Here is an 8,639-nt window from a genome sequence, read left to right as displayed (position 1 = left end):
AACTTGGACACTTGAGGGCTGGCCTTTCTACACTACACTTGTCTTAATCTGGTAATACGTTTGAGTGTGAGCACTGCCCGGAGTTCATTTGAGACTCTTAGGGAACTCTGACATGCTCAAATAGGAGAAAGGCTTTGGATCATGAATCTCTTGGAGTTGGTTTACCTCATATTTTAGACATGAAGTCTGAATCAAGATCTTCTTGGTTGTACTTTTATTTTCTAATGTATTCTTTTACTTTATTCTGGGCTGAAATAATTTTGTAATAAATATTTGGGGCTGATTAGTGAAAAGGGAGGATAACTATGTATGCAAAAAAGGTAGATACCATGTCTATAGGAATTTTGAATTCTACATTCTCACATAGATACCATGTCTATAGGAATTCTGAATTATGTATATTCAAATGCATATAGAAGCATGTCTATAGGGAATTCTGAATGTCCATTTTCATATAGAAATCATGATCATAGGTCTGCTACTCTCGTCTAGAAGTCATGCCTATAAGTCAATCTGAATTCTGCATATGCATATATAAAATATGCCTATAGGTGTTTCTGAATCCTGTATATCCATTTTTCTCATATAGAAATCATGTTCATAGGTCATAAACAATTTTCTGCACCTAGATACCACGCTCATAGGACTTAAACATTCAATTGCACTTAGGTATCATGTCTTAAACAGAATTCAACATCTAGATATCATGTTCATAGGTTTAACACGAGTTTTTTGCATTTTTATACTACGTCTGCAAGGTTTTAAAATCAGTAACGCCTAGAAAGCATGCCTATAGGAGTTTCTAATTGAATCTGATTCGCCTCACTTAATGTTAGATATAAAAATCAGTAACAATAGATACTGTCAGTTGCAAAGTTTATAATCAATTTGTTTGGATTCTGCCTTTCTTTTAATAATTTGAGTCTCTCACTTAGCCAGTTTAACGAGTACGCATGTAGGGTTTCAATTAATTCATTTCAATTTTTACTGTCTTTTGAATCATGCCTATAAGATCTTTGTCCTAACACTTAGGCAAGCCTTAGGGTGATAATTGTAAATTGAATCTGTTCTATTAACTACAACCAGCAGGCAGGCTTGATTCGGGCTTCTTATCTGAAATATGTAATAAATCAGTCTGCCTCAACCTCGAAGTTCTATCACATTCATTATTTAATCAGAATCTAAACAGTACGTGTAGGACATGCTAAATTACGTGCTTCTTTGACTATATCTGAGCCCTTTTGCCTGTTATGGGTTTTCCCCCATTTATTATACATGTTCTTGCATGTCGCCTTAGAATTTTGTCTTTGACACCACAAATAAGCCGATATCCCTTCCCTTTAGGATTAGTAGTCCTAAATGCTTCCGGGACTAACAGGATTAGGGCGGGTAATAACATGCAATGAGTAAACGAGATCTTTCCGCGCTTTAATACCTTAGCGGGGTAGGAAGGGTAGATATGGATATGATGACCACGCGATAATGCCACACCTAACCCCTCATGGAGGAGTGATTACCGGGCATTGTGTGGGGTGATCCATATTAGTTATAAACCTAGGACCCCCTTTCCTTTATTTCTTATCTCTTTTAAAGAGTTTCAAACTCTTTTTTAAAGAAAAATCAGCTTTCTTTTAGTTCTTTCCAACTTTATTTGTTTGTAAACCCTTATGTGAAAATCCCCTCTTATTTGAAGCTTTGTTTGTTTACGTGTTATTTGCACCTAAGTTCACAACGATAGTCTGGCCGGGAACCACACTAGTGGATCCTGAGGGGTGCCTAACACCTTCCCCTTGGGATAATTTCAAGCCCTTACCCTATCTCTGGTTACTCAAATCAAACTCTCTTGGTTTCCTAATGTACCCTAATCATTAGGTGGTGACTCTTCAAATTCAAACCCAATTCCCAAAAGGGAATGAGTTGTCCTCCCAAATGTTATAAACCCGATTTCGCTCGAGATAAAGGGGGCGCGACAAAGTCTACCACAACTTTCTTAGTCACTGCTTCATAAGATGCTACTTCGACCCATTTGGTGAAATAGTCGATGGCTACTAGGATATACCTATGTCCGTTGGAAGTGGCAGGCTCGATTGGTCCAATAACGTCCATTCCCCAAGTGGCGAACGGCCACAGTGAGCTTGTTGTGTTAAGATCGTTTGGAGGTACCTTTATCATGTCTACATGTATCTGACAGTGGTGGCATTTCCGAACATACTGGATGCAGTCCGTTTCCATAGTCATCCAGAAGTAACCAACCTAGAGTATATTCTTTGCTAAGATAAAGCCATTTATATGTGGACCACAGGTCCTAGCATGAATTTCCTCTAGTAGCCTGGATGCTTCCTTTGCATCGACATACCTTAATAATCCCAAATCAGGAGTCCTCCTATATAGGATTCCTCCGCTGTGAAAGAAATTGTTGAACAATCTCCAAAGTGTGCGTTTCTGAGTAGGATTTGCAAGCTCTGGGTACTGTCCTTTTGCCAAATATTCCTTGATATAATCAAACCAAGGCTTTCCGTCTGCTTCTTCTTCAATATGGGCACATTAAGCTGGCTGATCATGGATCTTTACTGGAATGGGTTCAATGAAATTTTTGTCTGGATTCTATATCATAGATGACATGGTATCCAGTGCATCAGCGAACTCATTCTGGACTCTGGGAACATGTTGGAACTTCGTATTCGTGAACATTTTCCTCAGTTCCTGTACATGATACAGATATGGGAGTATCTTGGAGTTCTTGGCTGCCCATTCTTCTCGTACCTGATGTATAAGTAAGTTTGAATCTCCAATTACTAGCAGCTTTTGAACGTTCATGTCAATGGCCATTTTGAGTCCTAAGATGCAGGCTTCATACTCGGCCATATTATTGGTGTACGGGAACCTGAGTTTGGCGGACACCAGATAATGCTGACCGGTTTCTGATACTAGGACTACTCCTATGCCAACTCCTTTGAAATTTGCTGCTCCATCGAAAAACATTCTCCAACCATCATAGGATTCTGCGATGTCTTCTCCTATGAATGATACCTCTTCATCAGGAAAATACATTTTTAGGGGTTCGTATTCTCCATCCATGGGATTCTCAGCGAGGTGGTCCTCTAGTGCTTGTCCCTTGACTGCTTTCTGAGTTACGTAGACAATGTCAAACTCACTCAACAGGATTTGCCACTTGGCTAGCTTGCCAGTGGGAACGGGCTTCTGAAAGATTTACTTCAAAAGATCCATCCTTGATATGATATATGTAGTATAGGCACAAAAGTAATGCCTCAACTTCTGAGCTAAACCAGGTCAAAGCACAACAGGTGCGCTCCAACAGCGAATACCAGGCCTCGTACGGGGTGAACTTCTTACTTAGATAATAAATGGTCTGCTCCTTCCTCCCCGTTTCATTATGCTGCCCCAGAACACAACCGAAAGCTCCATCCAATATTGCAAGGTAGAGTAATAAGGGTATACCTGGCTCGGGCGGGACTAAGTTTGGTCGCATTGACAGGTACTACTTGATTCTGTCGAAGGCCTTTTGGTAGTCATCAATCCATTTGGTAGCGGCGTCCTTCTTCAACATCTTAAAGATTGGCTCACAAATAATTGTAGACTGCGCTATGAATCGACTAATATAGTTGAGCCTTCCCAAGAAACTCCTCATATCCTTCTTGTTCTTCGGCGGTGCCAGTTCTTGAATGGCTTTGACTTTTGATGGATCCAATTCTATTCCTCAGCGACTCATAATACACCCAAGTAATTTCCCAGCAGGAACCCCAAATGCGCACTTTGCGGGGTTTAGTTTCAGGTTGTACCTCCGCACTCTATTGAAGAACTTACTCAGATCTTCCATATGATCAATGGCCTTATTGGATTTGATAATAACATTATCTACATATACCTATGTCTGTTTGTGTATCATATCATGGAATATGGTAGTCATTACCCTCATGTAGGTGGCCCCCACATTCTTCAGGCCGAACGACACCATCTTGTAACAGTAAATTCCCCATGACGTAATGAAAGCCGTTTTCTCAGCATCTTCTTCATCCATCCAAATTTTATGATAACCAGTGAAGCAATCTACAAATGACTGCAGCTCATGCTTGGCGCAATTGTCAATCAGGATGTGTATATTTGGCAAAGGGAAGTCGTCTTTTGGACTGGCCCGGTTGAGATCCCAGTAGTCGACACAGACTCTGACCTTCCCATCCTTCTTTTGCACTGGAATGATGTTGGCTAAACATGTCGGGTATTCTACTACCCTAAGAACCTTAGCTTTGATATGCTTGTTGACTTCCTCCTTGATTTTCAAACACATATCAGGCTTAAACTTTCTGAGCTTTTGCTTCACCGGTGGACACATTGGATCGGTTGGCAGTTTGTGAGCTATAATGGACGTACTCAGACCAGTCATGTCATCATACGACCAGGTGAATATGTCCTCATATTCCTTTAGAAATTCTGGCTCATATTCCTTTAGAAATTCTGTGTATTCTTTCTTTTCTGATGGCGATAGGTGAACGCTGATTTGTGTTTCCTTGACGTTTTCTGCATCTCCCAGATTAACAGTTTCGGTCTCGTCCAGGTTGGACTTAGGTCTGTTTTCAAAATTCTCAACTTCTCTAACAATCTCGTCAGGTATGTCATCCTTCTCTGAATCAATGTCCGTTTGTTGCGTTGTCTCATTGCATGTCACAATCATCGGTTCATCAAAATAAGTAATAGTAATATTGTATTGGTAAAGTGGGGAAAGAAAATGATAGCAATAAATATTAATTCATAAGAAAATCAGTAATGCTTTTGATAAACTACTTTGAACATCGAAAATATTATTGCGGGAATTGAAAATGCGAAAAGAAAATCATTTAGTAAATGAAAACAATGAATGATTCTTGTTTTAGCCTTGCTACCTCGAAGCTCATCGGGCTTTGGTTGTTTTGATGGTCTAATTATTGAGGCGTGCCCCTTTGCTCACAGCCTGTATGGAAGGGCCTTGTGAAATAAGATGATGATGCCAGAGTACACGAACTAACCTTGGGGGGGGGATAATAAAAAGAAAAATAAAAACAAAAGGTAATCGAGTCAGTGAGGATTATAAAAAGTATTGCAATATTCAAACACATAGTGCGGGAATGTAAAGCGTGTCCTAATTTGGGAACCTCTTTTTGCCCAAGGTAGGCCTAGCAACAAATTGATTTGCAGAACTTAAAATGCTAAATGCCTCAATTTATTGATAAAAAATAGACGAATCCCAACGGCCATTGGCCTTATTACATTCATAAAGCAAAAAAGTAAATTCCTATATATTTGGTCCCAGAAGGACCTTCCTCAGGTTGAATGCTCTCGTTGATCAAATCCTCCAGTTCACGTAGGTTCACCACTAAAAATGTCTTTGCCAGGTGTTCTCCTTCGTTTCCTTCAACGTTCTGGCAGTCAGTGACTCTCTTCCTTAACTTTCCTTCCAATTCCAACAAGTTGTATTCTAGATATTCCAACTTTTTGCTAGCTTTGGCAGCCCTCTCTTTCCACTAATTGATTTGGTCATTTGATGTAAGACTCCTCCACCAGTCTAGCAAGAGTAGGGGCGTGCTAATCATACCGAAACTGGGGACCTCGTGCCTCATTTTCTACAAAACAAAAGGGTTAGACCCTACCCCCACCAGACTCAACTATTTATCATCAACAATTAGCATGAAGCATTTAGTTCTCCAAATAAATGCACAGAACGTGATGATGTCCATTTGGGTTTAGGGAAACCCAGTGGACTTTTGGACAAGGCTATCTTAAAGGATCATTACGTAGACAACATAACTAATCCGACTAGGTTTGACCATGATGCATGTACAATTTTAAATAGAGTAAGGTTTCTGTGGGGTTTTAGACTGGTACCCTTGAGCGGACAACTCAAGGGGGAAGGTACGGAACTATCGACTACACCGCTGATCGACTAGTTTTACCACAAATATGCCTTTCCAAATTTAGGGGTAATGATATAGGAAGAGCGCAACCACTCATTAAAAGCATTGCTATAGTATTTGTTTGGCACGAGTGGAGTATGATGTTCAGCATGATGGTGCAATAATTAAAAGCATGTTGACATGTATTTTCACATTAAGAAAGCGATAAATACAGTAGTTTTATAATTTAAAGCAGCAATAAAGGAAGAAAATAAGGAAGATATGTCAGTTTTACTTTTGAAAAGAGAAATCAAATGTTTAAAGAAATTTAAACAAGTAATTGCACATAGGGAGGTACAAATTCACAAGAATAATCTGAAATGGTAAAAGCCTAAAAATCCCCAGCAGAGTCGTCATGCTGTCGCGCCCCCCTTTTTCCCTTCCATCAGAGAGGAGTCCGAGTTTCAACATTCATGGGGTGTAATGACTAATTTCCTTTTGGGAATTGGGTATTTTGAAGAGTCGCCAACTAACGATTTAAAGATGCGTTAGGGCACCTATGAGGTTCAACTACAACTATGTTTGATAACCAGAGATTGGGTAAAGGCTTAAAATTATCCTAAGAGGAAGGTAATAGGCACCCCTCAGGATCCACTAGTGTGGTTCTCGGCCAGATAGTTTTTGTGAATTTGTGCAATTAGCAAGTAAACAAATAAAGGCTTAAGTAATAGGGGATTTAAGTTTAAATACACAAATGTTTGGAAAACGATTAAAAAAGGGTTTTGAAAAGAGTTACAATCTAAAAATGCTTGTGAATATAAAAGGGGTCCTAGGTTTGTTTGTAATATGGATCACCTCAATGCAATACCCGATATGACACTCATCAGAAGAGGGGATACATGTGGTATTAGCGCACCGGTCATCATATCCATCTTCCCACCCCATTAAGGTATTAAAGCGAGGATTGGTCTTGACCTCTATTGCGTGCTGTTACCCGTCCCATTACTATAAGTCCTGGAGGAATTTAGGACTACTATTCCTATAATGGGGAGGTTTTGGGATGACTCTTGGGTTTAGGATAAGATAAAAAGGCTAAGGCGACATACAAAACATGTAGGACTGCATTTAAAAGGGAAACATGTAAACAATTAGAAGACTCATGTATACCTACGTAAATAATGCATATAAATAGCACGACATAAACACAGTTAAGGTCTAAAATTTAAAAAATCCTAAAGTAGGGTGTTTGAGTCAGAACCAGATTCATTATATAACTCAGATAAGAAGTCCGAATCAGGCTGGCCTGCTGGTTGTAGCAGTTGCTATTTAAATAGAGGCAGTTTCAATTTCATTCGAATTATTACCTAAGGCTTGCCTAGTCGTGTGATAGTGATGTCTTATGGGCATGATATCCGTTACTGATTAGGGATGCAATAAAGCAGTAAACAAATTTTAAACAGGTGATTTGGACCCTATAGGCATGCTTTCTAGTGATATTGATTAACACGAAAGAGTAGGTTATTTAATTTGATTCAGAACAGATAGGTACGAGTCAAACTGGTTTTTAACTAAATTGGTTTCAGATCCCATAGGCATGATTTCTATTACAACTGATTTTAAATCCCATAGACATGGTATCTAATTATTAAAAGCTGATTTTGATCTTATAGGCATAATTTAAGGAGACGAATTGGAATACATGTTGTAATGGAAACTGGACTTCAATTATTTTACACCCTAAAGGCATGATATCTAATCGTGTGAAAGTGAAGCATGCCGAATTTATTAAACTAAAGTAGATCCTATATGCATATTATCTAACAAACACGTTTGAATCGAAATAGATCCTATAGCCATGTTATCTTCCCTTCTGCTAGCTAAAGCATGAATAATCACCCCATCCCTTTTTCACTAGCCAACCCCAATATTTGTTTACAAATTGTTACAGACCAAATGATTGAGATACATAAGAAGTGCAAAAATAAGAAGTTACAACCATAGGAAGCCTGATTCTGACTCCCTCTCTGAGTTATGGAATAAACCACCTCAAATGCCAATTTCATTTCAAAGCCTTTCTCATATCTGGGTGTGTCAGAGTTCCCTAAGGACCTCAAGGAATCCCGGGCAGTGCTCACACCCAGATTTGTATAATCAAACAGAGTAAGTGCAGTGTAGAAAGGCCAGCTTATGTGTGTCCAAGTTCAGAGGGAGCTCAAGGGTCCCAAGGCAAGGCTCACACAAGAGGGGCAGAACCTAGATTCTAAGAGTATGGTGAAGGTGCCGAAAACATGTTGAAAGGGATTTGTTTGAAAAGCTGGACTGATGGTCCATTTTGAAAGCAATTAGTAACCGGAGTGTTTGAAATCAATAATAGTAAATGAAACTCACAACTCAGTAGTCACACAAAGGGGTCAAGGGACTTGGGGACACACAAACATTTGTCTGTAAACACATAACCCCAACAGGGGTCTGGTTTTGACATGCACAACAATAGTTGATGCTGGCATGGTCACAAACCAGCCAAAAGAACACAAACACATAGAGGGGATATAGGGGTTTGGGATTCATAAGACACCAAGTATACAATAAGTGACTGATAGAGCGTGCCTTGGAACACATGCAGGGGAGGGCATTAATCTAAAGGGGAAGGGGATACATTATAACATGCTGGTAATGTATCTTGACTATAGAACCACATGCATAAGTAGATAAGAATGAGAGAAATTGGAACAATTAAAGAAATATGTTGTTGTT

The sequence above is a fragment of the Nicotiana sylvestris genome, chromosome 6 (genome assembly GCF_000393655.2).
Source record: "Nicotiana sylvestris chromosome 6, ASM39365v2, whole genome shotgun sequence".
Lineage (NCBI taxonomy): Eukaryota > Viridiplantae > Streptophyta > Magnoliopsida > Solanales > Solanaceae > Nicotiana > Nicotiana sylvestris.
Note: the sequence above shows the minus strand (reverse complement) of the source record.